This window comes from Ascaphus truei, chromosome 2 (assembly GCF_040206685.1).
Source record: "Ascaphus truei isolate aAscTru1 chromosome 2, aAscTru1.hap1, whole genome shotgun sequence".
Taxonomy (NCBI): domain Eukaryota; kingdom Metazoa; phylum Chordata; class Amphibia; order Anura; family Ascaphidae; genus Ascaphus; species Ascaphus truei.
The window spans coordinates 189,656,893-189,672,659 of NC_134484.1; positions in this window are offsets into that span (position 1 = coordinate 189,656,893).

Genomic DNA, 15,767 nt, shown 5'->3' on the forward strand with positions numbered 1-15,767 from the left:
AATTCTCTGTCCTAGTACCATAAGTCCTGGAAAGAGCAGGCAGTGCTAGGGTTAAATCCCTCTCACATGGCTTAGCATGTGAGCTTCATCCTTCAAATGTTATTTTGTTGTAGTTCTCAGGCAGGTGCCTGAAGACGGTTGGAGTCACATGCCAGGGGGGTGGGCTTACTCTGGTGGTCTTGCCCAGTTGCTGGAGCTTAGGAGTGGGGCAGACCCCTGATATACAAGATGGCACCCATGCAAATGTGTGGTGGGAGTCTGCTGTACTGCAAGTGTTCTGTTCTACCCTGGGTGTAGCTCAGTGTTCCTGCCCTGCCTATGAGGGAAGGCAGGCTCTGTGTCCAATTACAGTGACACAGGGGTGGTGCCTATTGGAGCTCTTTAGTGCACTGCACTTCCTGTATTTAGGCAGTGTCTCACCCCTCATGAGTGAGACCAGTCTGACCCAGCAAACTGCCAGGGCTCTGGCAGGTTTTGTGGCCCTCCCTTAGGGGAGAGGTGTGGGCGACTATTCCCCTTATTCCATCAGGGAGTAAGGGAAGAGCAAGGACAGCTTCTAGGGCCCCAACTAGGAGTGGTGTCCAGGGACTTCCTTTGGGTTGGTAACCTACTATGTGCGGCTTAAGATCGGCCGCTATGATGGGCAGCATGTTCATGGAGGCTGTAATAAAGGATGCCGTGTATAAAGAACGCTTCTGTCCTGATTGTGGAGTCATTCGGGAAGAAGGTGCACACAGAGGCTCTCTTTCAGAGACTCCTCCCTACTACGCTGGGGGTCTGGAAGAGATGGAGGCGCTGTAGCAATAGTGAGTATGACTCAGCTATACCTCACGAGCCAGTCCTGATGCCATCCCTTATATCATCGCGGGAGACTCAGGAGTCCTGTAAGCCGGCAGGTGCACCACACTACACCTTATGTAATATGGGTTGGGTTCCTGGAGATAGGGCTCATATGAGATTGGGCCAGGGAAACACCGTTACATGTATATCAAAGACTGCAGCTATGAGACTGGGGCAAAACATGTGCAAATATACTGTACTGCACCAGATTTATCAATGGGAATGTGTTTCTTTCATATTGTACATGTGCTGCAGTTTTTTTAAGTGAAACTTCCTTAGTGGCACCTCATTCGAACTGGGGCAAAAATGAATTGTGGAGACAGAAATGAAACGGATGTGACGTCAGTGCTGGCAGTTGAGGCCGGGCTGTGTTCTGGCTCAGCCCGACCCCAACACTGACATCACACCCGCTCCACAAATCAGATGCGGCGGCGGCGGCGATAGCGGCTAATGGCCCCCGCTCCCCCCACATGGCTGATGACATATGCGGCGGCGGCGATAGCCGCCGGCGCCACTCCTAACGGCCGCCATTCCCCCCGCACATCCGCTGCCAAGCCGCGCATGCTCAGTAATCATGGGGACTGGAGGAAAGCCACGCATGCGCAGAAGCGGTTGGCAGCGGCGCCGTTCCCCGCCCGCTGCCACGGCTGTTGACGTGTTGCCGTTCCCCGTCTGCTGCCCGGGACAGCAGAGACCGCCCGACCGGGACAGCCCCCCCCCCACCCTTTCCTAACCCGAATGGGACCTCCCTCCCAGCCCACACATGGGCCCGCCTAACTTCCACTACCGCTGCCATGCCGCGCATGCGCAGAAGCGGCTGGCAGCGGCGCCATTCAGCCCTCCAGTGACGCGGGCGTTTGCGGGCCCCCCAGGAAGCGGTGGTACAAAAACCCGGGCGCAACCCGCGCGGACCCCCCCCCCGGACCCCCCACACACTGATGGACCCCCCCGGACCCCCCACACACTGACGGACCCCCCCACACACTGACTGACCCTCCCACACACTGACTGACCCCCCCCAGACCCCCCCACACACTGACAGACCCCCCCAGACCCCCACACACACTGACTGACCCCCCCAGACCCCCACACACACTGACTGACCCCCCCAGACCCCCACACACACTGACTGACTCCCCCAGACCCCCACACATACTGACTGACCACCCCAGACCCCCACACACACTGACTGACCCCCCAGAGACCCACACACACTGACTGACCCCCCCAGACCCCCACACACACTGACTGACCCCCCCAGACCCCCACACACACTGACTGTCCCCCCAGACCCCCAAACACACTGACTGACCACCCCAGACCCCCACACACACTGACTGACCCCCCCAGACCCCCACACACACTGACTGACCCCCCCAGACCCCCACACACACTGACTGTCCCCCCAGACCCCCAAACACACTGACTGACCACCCCAGACCCCCACATACACTGACTGACCCCCCAGAGACCCACACACACTGACTGAACCCCCCAGACCCCCACACACACTGACTGACCCCCCCAGACCCCCACACACACTGACTGACCCCCCCAGACCCCCCACACACACTGACTGACCCCCCCAGACCCCCACACACACTGACTGACCACCCCAGACCCCCACACACACTGACTGACCCCCCCAGACCCCCACACACACTGACTGACCACCCCAGACCCCCACACACACTGACTGAACCCCCCAGACCCCCACACACACTGACAGACCCCCACACACACTGCCTGACCCCCCCAGACCCCCACACACACTGCCTGACCCCCCCAGACCCCCACACACACTGCCTGACCCCCCCAGACCCCCACACACACTGCCTGACCCCCCCAGACCCCCACACACACTGACCCCCCCAGAGCCCCACACACACTGACTGACCCCCCCAGACCCCCACACACTGACCCCCCCAGACCCCCACACACACTCACAGTCACACGCACACTCAGTCACACACACTCAGTCACACTCACACGCACACTCAGTCACACGTACACTCAGTCACACTCAGTCACACGCACACTCAGTCACACTCACAGTCAGACGCACACTCAGTCACACTCAGTCAGACGCACACGCAGTCACACGCACACGCATAGTCACACGCACAGTCAAATGCACACGCTCAGTCACACGCACACGCTCAGTCACACGCACACTCTCAGTCACACGCACACTCTCAGTCACACGCACACTCAGTCACACGCACACTCTCAGTCACACGCACACTCTCAGTCACACACACACTCTCAGTCACACGCACACTGTCACACGCGGAATTCACACTGCCTGACCCCCCCAGAGCCCCACACACACTGACTGACCCCCCCAGACCCACACACACTGACCCCCCCAGACCCCCACACACAGTCACACACACACTCAGTCACACACACTCAGTCACACTCACACGCACACTCACAGTCACACGTACACTCAGTCACACTCAGTCACACGTACACTCAGTCACACTCAGTCACACGCACACTCAGTCACACTCACAGTCAGACGCACACTCAGTCACACTCACAGTCAGACGCACACGCAGTCACACGCACACGCATAGTCACACGCACAGTCAAACGCACACGCTCAGTCACACGCACACGCTCAGTCACACACACACTCTCAGTCACATGCACACTCAGTCACACGCACACTCTCAGTCACACGCACACTCTCAGTCACACGCACACTCTCAGTCACACGTACACTCTCAGTCACACGCACACTCTCAGTCACACGCACACTCTCAGTCACACGCACACTCTCAGTCACACGCACACTCTCAGTCACACGCACACTCTTAGTCACACGCACACTCTCAGTCACACGCACACTATCAGTCACACGCACACTATCAGTCACACGCACACTCTCACGCACACTCTCAGTCACACGCACACTCTCAGTCACACGCACACTCTCAGTCACACGCACACTCTCAGTCACACGCACACTGTCACACGCGGAATTCACACTGCCTGACCCCCCCAGACCCCCACACACACTGACCCCCCAGAGCCCCCCACACACTGACTGACCCCCCCAGACCCCCACACACTGACCCCCCCAGACCCCCACACACAGTCACACGCACACTCAGTCACACACACTCAGTCACACTCACATGCACACTCACAGTCACACGCACACTCAGTCACACTCACAGTCAGACGCACACTCAGTCACACTCACAGTCAGACGCACACGCAGTCACATGCATAGTCACATGCACAGTCAAACGCACACGCTCAGTCACACGCACACTCTCAGTCACACGCACACTCTCAGTCACACGCACACTCTCAGTCACACGCACACTCTCAGTCACACGCACACTCTCAGTCACACGCACACTCTCAGTCACACGCACACTCTCAGTCACACGCACACTCTCAGTCACACGCACACTGTCACACGCGCATTCTAAGTCAAATTTATTTGCGTTTTGTCATTGAGATTGTATTTTGATTTTTAATTAAAACATCACCAACACCAACACCAACACAAATACAATTTCTGTGACAAAAGTCATAGAAGTTTCACTTACTATGCGCGTGCACAGCACACAGCTTTTTTTTCAATAGTTTTACAGTCAGGGGATTTTGGTAAACGACCCTGTAAGGGAGTGAAGAGGTTAACTCCCTTCCCAGACAACAAGGGTGCCGGATTGTACACCTGAACAGGGAGGTGTGCACAATCAACTCCTGATGGAGCAGGGATAAAAGACAGGAAGCTATCAGAAACAGAGAGACTGCTTTTCTCCACAGAGAGAGAGGAAGTGAAATTTCTCCCCGCCAGGAGTCTGGCTGTTATGGACCATAGGACTGAAGGAAGCAGGCCTGTGGGGACCAGCTATGAATAACACCCTGGATAAAGATCGCTCCCCAGAACCGGCGTTCCTAAAGGAGTGAAGGAGCGATACGGAGACCCTGCGAAGGAATCCCTGCAATTCAGATAAAACGGGAATAGGATTTTATTTTATTATTTTGTGTTTTTCCTTAATGGGGCAGTAGCCCCAATGTTTTGGTGCTGTTTGGTGGGAAATAACTGAATTATGTTTAAGGTTCATCCTCAGTCTGTGCATCTATCTGCCCTCTATCAGGCTGCTCCACCTCCATCACAGACCCTCTAAGTATCTGGCCATGTCAGTATTTCTTTACCCTCTCCTTCGGAACCCACGTCATGTTGTCACATCAAGTTCTTAACCAATCACACATTCACCAATGTACTAAATCACGAGTGGCCGACCTTTCTCCAGGCGTGTACAGATTTCTGGCCAAGCCACTGTCCTACTGCCCCCTATATCCAGTTTAAATTAATAGCTAAACCTAAATGAAATAACGGCAAAAGTAAACCAGGATATTAAAAACATTAAAATATTACAAACATTTTTTTATTGAGAAGAGAAGAAAAAATCTATAAATCCTAATGTAGCCCTTTTTGTGAACGCCTGCAATAAGGAACTACTGTGGTGCATGTACCTGTGTCCTCAGGAGCTCTGAGCCTCCGCTATTTGGGAGCCTGGGGTCATACCTCTATTAATCGCGGTGCAGCGCCTCCACTTGCCCAGGATCCCCATGATAGAGATTATACCCTGAGCAAGAACATCACAACAGCATTATGCAACAGCAACCTTTTATATATCATGCATAAAGAACAAATGATCTGCAGAATAAACATATAACATTACACACACACACCGTGGCTCGGCCACACCTTATTAGGGATAATGTCCTGTACATAGGTGGCTCTGCCACTCTCCCTAGGAGTATGTCTTATAACTAGTATAGGTATGGTACCATAGGATTTGCACAGTTGGCCCAATTAGTTAGTGGGAGGCGGGATCAGCGCCTGGTGACCGGTATAGGTGCACTTATAAACAATGATACCTTCCGGTCACTGCGATGACCATCACACTCCACGCAGGGTCCTAGCGTTGCTCCAGCCTTTCGCCGTCACTCCTTGCTGCAGCGCCGTCTGTATCCAATCCAAGATGGCGGCCGCAGCTCCGCAGCCAAATCACACTAATGGGAAATGTCCCTACCAACTAAGGCCGTCCTTATAAAACAGCACCCTACGATGACATGGAAATACTCCTCGGGCCGGGGGAATACCTTTCACCTAAGCGGACGGGTCACTGACCCTCCGCTCGCGCACACGAGGTTCCGCCAACCTCCTCCTTCACCTCCCTCTCTGCTCTGACCCACCGCCCACACGCATCCTGTTCCTCTATCCAGAGTCTTGCACCCGATTGGTCCTCAGCCTCAGCTGCCTCTCTCACAGTTCGGAGTTCAGAGTTCAACCCCCAAAGTCTATACAGATTGGTTGCCCTTCGCGCGCTTCTCTCGCACATGCGCAGCCTAACTTGTACACAGTGACCTTGCTGACAAAAGAACAATATGGTGCTTCCTTTGTGAATGCCAGCGCGGAACATATATATATATGCACATCCTTACATTCTCCCCTCTCCAGAATCCAACGTCCCCGCTGGACTACCTAAACCACATATATATATATCTATTTACACGACACTTCTCCCTTAAATCAGGTTACACATATCATTGAGCAGCACTACCATAGATTGCATTCTATGCCGAGCCCACTGCTGAGCCTCATAATGGGGTGCCCCAAATTGGTCATATGCCATTCGCATGGGAGGCTGACTGGTTCTTTGACTTCGCCGGGGTTGATTCTCCTCTGCTTCCTCTGCAGAGTGTCCAGTCTCAACTGGTATTTCCATCTCTACCCTGGAGGGGTTATCAGCCTTAGTACAGTCTCTCTGGGGTGTGAAACAGGGACTTTGTGGATCTAGGGACTGACTCACTGGAGTCAAATGGTCAATGTTCGGGCCAAGAGGCTCTTTACCCGTAGCTCCTTCGGGAGATGCCCCCGCGGCCGGAAGGCCCCTTTGAGAGGTTCCTTCCATCGGATCCTCAGAGGTGGCTAATTCTACAGTCTCTAAGCCATCCTCTAGGATCCCAACTTCTCCATCAATTGGTGTAGCAGGTAGTTCCAACTCGTCGTTCCCTACTTGAGGTATGGGAAGTAGATGATTCCTATGCCACACTTTTACGCGGCCTTCAGAGTCCTTTATCCGATACACGGGAAGGCCAGGCATTTGTGACTCCACTTCGTACACACCTTCCCGCCACCGGTCCGCCAATTTATGTTTCCCCGGAACACCTAAGTTGCGTAAGAGGACCGCATCTCCGGGGTGAATTTCCTTGTGACGTACTTTGTGATCGTAGCGCCTTTTATTTCCCGCATTCAATTGCGCTGTCGTTCGTTCAGCCAACTTATAAGCCAGCTGTAAACTGTCCCTTAGCCGCTGCACATATCGAAAATGCATTCGGTTGGATACCCCATCGGTAGATATCCGCAAGCGTACATCCACCGGTAACCGGGCTTCTCTTCCGAACATCAAAAAATACGGAGTGTACCCTGTGGACTCATGTCGGGTACAATTATACGCATGTACCAATGCCTCGACGTGTTTACTCCACTCCGTCTTTTGCGGGCTCGTCAAAGTTCCTAGCATATCTAACAAAGTGCGATTGAACCGCTCGGGCAAAGCATCCCCTTCGGGGTGGTACGGGGTAGTACGCGACTTGGCAATGTTCAGTAGTGTGAGCAACTCCCGTATCAGTGTACTCTCAAAATCTCTGCCCTGGTCAGAGTGAAGACGATTGGGTAACCCATAGTGAATTAAATATTTCTCCCACAGTACTCGGGCCACCGTTACAGCCTTCTGGTCTTTCGTAGGGAACGCTTGGGCGTACCTAGTGTAGTGGTCAGTGATCACGAGAACATTACTAACGCCCCGACTGTCGGGCTCGATACAGAGAAAATCCATACACACCAAATCCATGGGGCCCGAGCTTTTCAGGTGTGCCATGGGCGCCGCCCTGGTGGGCAGTGTCTTCCTCTGTAAACAGCGATTACACCTCCGACAATGCTGCTCCACAGACTCCCTCATTCTAGGCCAATAGAACCTATCCTGTAGTAGCCCAAATGTCTTGTCAATGCCCAGGTGTCCATGGTCATCGTGAAGGGCCCGGAGGACTAGGGTTCTCAAGCGTTCCGGCAAAAACAGCTGACGCCGATCGGGATGGTTATGATAGGGAATCACCCGATATAACAAACAATTGTCCATTTCGAACTTCCCAAACTCATTTGACAGGAGTTTCACCAAGTCTTTGGGAGCGCGCTTCAGTATAGAAGGGTTATCTTGTTGTACCGCTTGACGGGCTAGCTCCACTATGGGGTCTTGAGTTTGATAATGCACTAGATCCCTCCACGAGATGATATTATCTTCAGTGATATTCATCCCTTCTTGACCTTGATATGCCCGAGGAATGGCCCGTGAATGACATCCCAACGAATCAGCAACCCGTAATTCCGAGAAGGCTACTTGGTCGTCGACTACCGCAGCCACGGAGCAGAGGGCACGAATCCCGGGACCCGGTATCTCTTCCCAGACTTCCTCATCAGGGGTGGACTGAAGGCCAGGTCGACGAGACAGGGCGTCGGCCCCTATGTTGGTGGGTCCCGGTTTGTATTTGAGACTGAAACTATAGTTGGCCAGGGCGGCCAACCAACGGTGTCCCGTGGCATCCAATTTGGCGGATGTATTTATATAGGTCATGGGGTTATTGTCCGTGCGTACTTCGAACTGTACCCCATACAGATAGTCATGCAGCTTGTCCACCACAGCCCATTTTAGAGCCAAGAATTCCAGTTTATGGACCGGATAGTTCTGTTCGCTAGGGGTCAAGCTTCGGCTCGCATAGGCCACCGGACGTAGCCCGGTCTCATACTTCTGATGCAAAACCGCCCCTAATCCGCTAAGGCTAGCATCGACATGTAGAACATAGTCTCTTTCGGGGTCCGCGTAGGCCAAGACGGGGGCCTGAGTGAGGCTGGCCTTTAAGTTCTTGAATGCCTGTTCACATTCTGGAGTCCATGTCTTCCCAAAGGGTGTCTGCGACGAGATTCCTTTCTTTCCGGTTTCTCCCGAATATCCTTTTAGAAGATCATTCAGTCGCTTGGCCTTGCTGGAATAGCTCTCAACGAACCGCCGATAATAACCACAAAACCCCAAGAAGGACCGCAACTCTTGAACATTTTGAGGTCTGGGCCAATTCAACACCGCCTCTATCTTCCCTGGGTCGGTGGATACCCCATCAGCCGATACAATATGACCCACATACGTCACAGAGGACCGACAGAATTTGCATTTGTCCAGTGACAGTTTTAGACCCTCTCCCTGAAGTCTATCCAGCACCTTCATCAGCCTCTCGGAGTGCTCCGCTAGAGTCCGCCCGAACACGATAATGTCGTCCAAGTACACTAAGCACTCTCGCGGGTTAAGGTCTCCGAGGGTTTTTTCCATTAGTCTCTGGAACGTGGCCGGGGCACCGCAGATCCCTTGCGGCATGCGGGTAAATTGGTAAAACCCTAATGGACAGATGAAGGCCGTTTTTTCTTGGTCTTCCTGGCCCATGGGCACTTGATAATATCCGGACCTGAGGTCGAGCACACTGAACCATTTGCTCCCCGTCAGAGCATTCAGGAGATCCTCGATTCGGGGCAGTGTGTACTGATCGGGAATAGTACGGGTATTCAGAGTCCTGTAATCCACACATAGACGGACCGTCCCGTTCTTCTTGCGGACTACCACAATGGGTGAGGCGTAAGGGCTCCGAGATTCCTGCACGATGCCCGCCGTTTTCATCTCGTCGATTAATCCCCTCACTTCGTCCACATCCCTGGTGGAAAGCCGGCGGGAGCGCTCCCGGAAGGGGGTAGCGTCGCTCATTCGGATGGTATGGTGGGCGCTGCGACTGCAACCCACGTCCATATCACCAGTGGAGAACACACCCCTTCGGTCGTGTAGCTCGTTCTGCAGACTCTTCCTCCATTCATCCGGAAGTGCCAAGTCGCCGAAGTCAAACTCTAACACTGACTCGACGGTAGTAGATGAGCCCCTAGATGGTCCCGTCGAAACCTTCTCTTCGGGAGTTACTGGGTATATCCTTCCCAGCGTCTGCCGCCGGTCAATAGTCAGTGGGTACGGGGATATATTCTGCACGTACACCCCAGTGCGCCTCGGAATCTTCCCGGGCCATTCCTTGATAGAGGCCAATACTTTGTAGCCCCAACGTTGTTCGTCCTGGGCCACACTTTCCATGGTGAAGAGTTGATCCCCCCACCGTCGTCGGGGGTAACGGCAAGCGGCGACCATCATTCGTCCTTCCCCCGGGGGAATTTGAGTCGGTCCCCGTTCTTGGCTGTAAAGGACGCCATACTCTTCCTCAGTTGCAATTCTACCGCAGACCTCTTGGAGGGCGGGGCAGGCCGCTAAGGCCAGCAGTGGGGCTTCTCCCGCTTCTTGCAAAAACTGGCGGAATACTGCACGTACAATGTCAGTGTTGGTCCCCAAGATGATTGGGGCGCTGGGGTGGTCCTGAGGTTCGGGGCACACTAAGGCCTCTACTTCCATGGGATGATGTTTACCAGTATTCAGCTGAAGAATATCTAACTGCACCTTCACTACGCCGTCTATGGGGTAATCTTCATGACTCAATCCCCGTAGTCGTAAGGCGTCCGCAGATAACAACGGTAGTTGGTGCAGGTGTTGGTCGTAGAAGGGCCGGTATACGATGGTCACTTGGGATCCCGTATCCAACAATGCGGCGGCATAGATGCCCTCGATGACGACGCGAATAATGGAGGCGGGACCAATTCGGGGGTTCTGAGAGGGCAGTAACGCCTTTTTATCCTCCAGGGGTTGGCACGGCATCGATTGCGCCGGTCGGGACGACGTCCTACGCGAGGTGGGGCAGTGGGCCCGCAAATGCCCCATCTTTCCACATGCGTAACACTGCATTTGGCTAAGGTAAGCCTCGTCTCTCCTGGTTGGGGGACTCCGCCCTGGCGGGGGACGAGGTCTGGGTGTCACCGGGGTAGTGACATCCTCGGGGACTGGGTCTCCAGGTTCGGGCACGTCGGCCTTGGGGTCCACTTTCTTGGCTTCCTTACCCCCGGGCGAGGGCTTCTTCCCGGTGGCTAGGTCACGCCCTGACAACACCATTTCGTGCGCTTGGACCCGATCCATTAAATCGTGGAACGACAAGGCTTGTCCGGGCATTATGCAGCTACTGACCCGCACCGACACGGGGTGTAGGGGTAGGAGCCCCCTCAACAGCTGATTGGTGCGTATCCCGTTGGCTTCCTCCCTTGGCAACACGCCTTTTCTCACCATATTCCAAAGGTCCAGGTGTAGTCGCCTGAGGAAATCGGATACCATCTCCCCTTCCTTCTGTGCTAACGCATTAAATTTTGACATCAAAGTGTGCATGTCCACCGGAGCTCCATACGCCTTTGTCAGGCAGTAGATGAGATCTGCCGCCTCAGCTTCCGGATTGTCATCTCGGTAGTAGTGCACCATGTGGGACGCGGGGGGTCTTAAGCACTCAACGATGCGCTGCCTGCGGACCGCGTCCGTGCAGGTCCATTCAGGCAGTACCTGTTCTGTATGATCCAGCCAGTCCTCTATCCCTACTTCCCCTTGGGGTGTGGGTTTCTCACCGGAGAAGGCCTTCAACTTCCTGTACTGGAGCGACTGGGTGGTATTGTGGATAGCGGCGGCTATGGCGGGAAAAGAGGTGTCTCCCGGTAAGCTGTCCCCGACTGCAGGGTAAGCGTCCGATCTTGATAAGCTAAGTCGGTTGATGCCAGCCCGTAGGCCGGACGGGGTGGATGAGGAGCCTAGGCTCAGGGCTGCTGGCCAGCGAGGGTGCAGGCCACGGTCAGGGGATGGGTCGGGGCCTCCCGTCGCGGCACCTACGGCGGGTGCATACTCTCTCCGGGGGGTGGAAGTGGCCAGGGGCGCAGGGGTGTCCGCCTGGAGTAGGGGGCAGCGCACCCCCGGGGCCTCGGGCAGCAGCAGTATACGGGGCAACGCCTCAGGGCATATGTCTTGTTCAGTGGCATACAAGACCCGGCGCCAGGTCTGGTCGCGGTCATAGAAGTGGTCTTGTACTTGGGCATTGTCCAGGAGCGGAAGCTTTCGGACTTGCTCGGTCACGGTGCCTAGCGAGATCGTGGCGGGGACGTGACCCAGCGCGAAAACACGGTTCAAGGGAATCCCGTGCCGTTGGGCCCACTTGCGCACCTCGAGTGCCGAGGGTACCGACATGATGTGGTTGGTTGCACAATGAGACACACAAAAAAAAAATGTGGGGGAGGGGGGGCACCCCAGGTCTAAGATCTCAGCAGCGCCTCCAAATGTAGCCCTTTTTGTGAACGCCTGCAATAAGGAACTACTGTGGTGCATGTACCTGTGTCCTCAGGAGCTCTGAGCCTCCGCTATTTGGGAGCCTGGGGTCATACCTCTATTAATCGCGGTGCAGCGCCTCCACTTGCCCAGGATCCCCATGATAGAGATTATACCCTGAGCAAGAACATCACAACAGCATTATGCAACAGCAACCTTTTATATATCATGCATAAAGAACAAATGATCTGCAGAATAAACATATAACATTACACACACACACCGTGGCTCGGCCACACCTTATTAGGGATAATGTCCTGTACATAGGTGGCTCTGCCACTCTCCCTAGGAGTATGTCTTATAACTAGTATAGGTATGGTACCATAGGATTTGCACAGTTGGCCCAATTAGTTAGTTGGGGGCGGGATCAGCGCCTGGTGACCGGTATAGGTGCACTTATAAACAATGATACCTTCCGGTCACTGCGATGACCATCACACTCCACGCAGGGTCCTAGCGTTGCTCCAGCCTTTCGCCGTCACTCCTTGCTGCAGCGCCGTCTGTATCCAATCCAAGATGGCGGCCGCAGCTCCGCAGCCAAATCACACTAATGGGAAATGTCCCTACCAACTAAGGCCGTCCTTATAAAACAGCACCCTACGATGACAGGGAAATACTCCTCGGGCCGGGGGAATACCTTTCACCTAAGCGGACGGGTCACTGACCCTCCGCTCGCGCACACGAGGTTCCGCCAACCTCCTCCTTCACCTCCCTCTCTGCTCTGACCCACCGCCCACACGCATCCTGTTCCTCTATCCAGAGTCTTGCACCCGATTGGTCCTCAGCCTCAGCTGCCTCTCTCACAGTTCGGAGTTCAGAGTTCAACCCCCAAAGTCTATACAGATTGGTTGCCCTTCGCGCGCTTCTCTCGCACATGCGCAGCCTAACTTGTACACAGTGACCTTGCTGACAAAAGAACAATATGGTGCTTCCTTTGTGAATGCCAGCGCGGAACATATATATATATGCACATCCTTACACTAATTTAAAAAAAAAAAGAAGAATCTGAAAGTAAAATTGTCTCAATGTGAAAACCTGGCCTGATTGTGGCTCCTTTTAAGAGTGCGTTGAGAAACACTGGACTACATTCACAGACGTCTGAACACAATCAGGGTACACTTAAACAGCGTTCACAGTGACATCTATGAGACTAAAACCTGTTTATGTAGCGATAAACTAAAAGATCTTTAATGTATAATGTACTGTGTACGCCAATCTGACGGTTGATTGTTCTGATCAATACAAAGTGCAAAGAGTATAAACTGAAAGCAAGGTTGAATGCAATTTATAAAGACTGATGAAAAAGTTGCAGGAAAACAAGTAACAGCCTCTTCAAGAACAAAGGGGGGAAAGGGCTTTCATTCTCAAGGGTTCACTGTGTAAGCTACAGGAAGTGATTCTTAAATGAACACATTTACAAAAGAACCATTCTCTCTGAGTCAGAAGAAAGCTCTTGTATATCAATAAAAGCAACCATGACCTGCAAATAAGAGCAGTAGCATACAAGCAAAATCCTTTATCGTGCAGACGTTTTCAATTTGCTTTGTTATTCTTTATATTTTATTTCTGTCGATATTATGACTCATTCTTCATATATGTGTAGCCCCCTTTCCCTATGCCTATAGGAAATATGTGGACGACTCCGCGTTCTGCTGGTACCTGTATGCTCACAGGAGGCCTAAGCCTCCGCTTCTGGGAGCCTGGGGTGAGCTCTATCTTTTTGCAAGCAGCGCCACCACCTATGAGGGATCCCAGCATTGGCAGGATAACCCCTCACAGGAACCAATACAACAGTAGTAAGCAATAACACCACACAATATATATAACTGACCTTTACTGTACACAGTATATATATCACACACTAATATGCAACAACAATATAATGCAGTGACCCCGAACACTGAGTGGTTCCCCCAAAATGCTGAGGGTGCCGTGGCACCAATAACCCCTGGTGTCCGTTCCAACAATCCCACCCAAATTTGTGTTGGGTACCTGCCTGGGTACTCCAGTACCCAGGCGTAGCTTGCAGACATGTGTGGAAGCAGGTCCCATGCAGCGGGGCCTCCAACAATCCTCTCACACCTTATCCATGGCTTATCCAGGGAGTGGACCGCGTCCTGAGCTCCAGCCGGGGTGTCTCACACAATGTCCTTGCAACCTGCAGGCAGGTCCCAGGCTGCAAATCACCGTGTGGGCGTACGCCCACCGGTACAGCAATGCTCTCACTGATATAAGGGGAAGAGTCCCTATCTGGGGCCTTCCCTACAATACTTAGCTGATGGTGGCTCAGGGCCTACAGGTGCGCCGACGAGTATTCTAAAACTTGCCTTAAACTTGCCTTGGAAAATCTGGGGCTATCACCAACAAGACCCAGGTACATTCTGGGTACATGCTGGGTACATGCTGGGTACATGCTGGGTACATGCTGCAACATTTCAGTGACATTTATGCAGAGACTAATGGCCCATCGGATTAACACCGCAGGGGTCCCTGGCAGTCCCATTCAGTTTGAATAGGACTGCCAGGGACCCCCGCTGTTAATACGATGGGCCATTAGTCTGTCTGCAGAAATGTCACTAAAATGTTGCAGCATGTACCCAGCATGTACCTTGGTCTTGTTGGTGATTGCCCCAGATTTGTTTTAGAATACTCGTCGGCACTACAGTAGCTGAGAGCCTGCGGGGCAAGGTCTGGCCTAATCCAGGAAGCCACTGCTCCCTGGACACTACCTTCCAGCTTTCCGCCTCCGTCCACTCTCGTTCGCGGGCTCCCGCTCACGAAGGATATCCTGCACCTGTTAGGCTGCTTCAAGCCCATTTGCTGGATCACCCCACGTGATCTCCCTTCCCCCCCGAGGATTCTGGGACTCGTAGTCCTGCTTCAGTCTGTGTGGAGCCAAATCAAAGATGGCCACTGCGCTGGCCACACTGCGCATGCCCGCCCCTCTCCAAGTTGGCCACCCCTGCCAACGCCCCGATCGCGTGGATCTCCGCCGATCAGTAGAGCAGCTACCCCTCACCGGAGGTAAGGAGGGGGACTCCATACGAAATTATGTTGATCAATGAAGATATTATATCAAAAGGTATCTTGACGCCTTGTGTAACTACCAACGTTTCCTGACTGCAAAACTGGTGCAAACAGTACCAGATTTATGAAAGAATATGATCCCATTGATATTATTGTAAAAAAAAAATATTTAATACATTGGGTGCTAATATTGCAAATTGAAGTTTTGGCATAAAATTGAAGCACGGAAATAATAAATTATAATGTGTCGATGTAATAACATTTTTTTCCCCCGATTGTGCGCCTAAAATAGATTTTTTTTGCTAGATGTGTTGGCGCAAACAAATGGAATGCGCATGACGCACAGATGTAAACAGTATGTACTCAACAAAATTGTACCTGTGCGCCAACAAAATAGTCGAACCTGTGTCAAAATCATCCACTAAATTGAAGCTGGCAAAAATTCTAACAAGTCTGTTTATACCCTTAGCGCAGAATTAAGTTGCTATGTATCAACCCAAAATGTAGTTCATGATAAAAAAAAGATTCAATTTTTGCCAC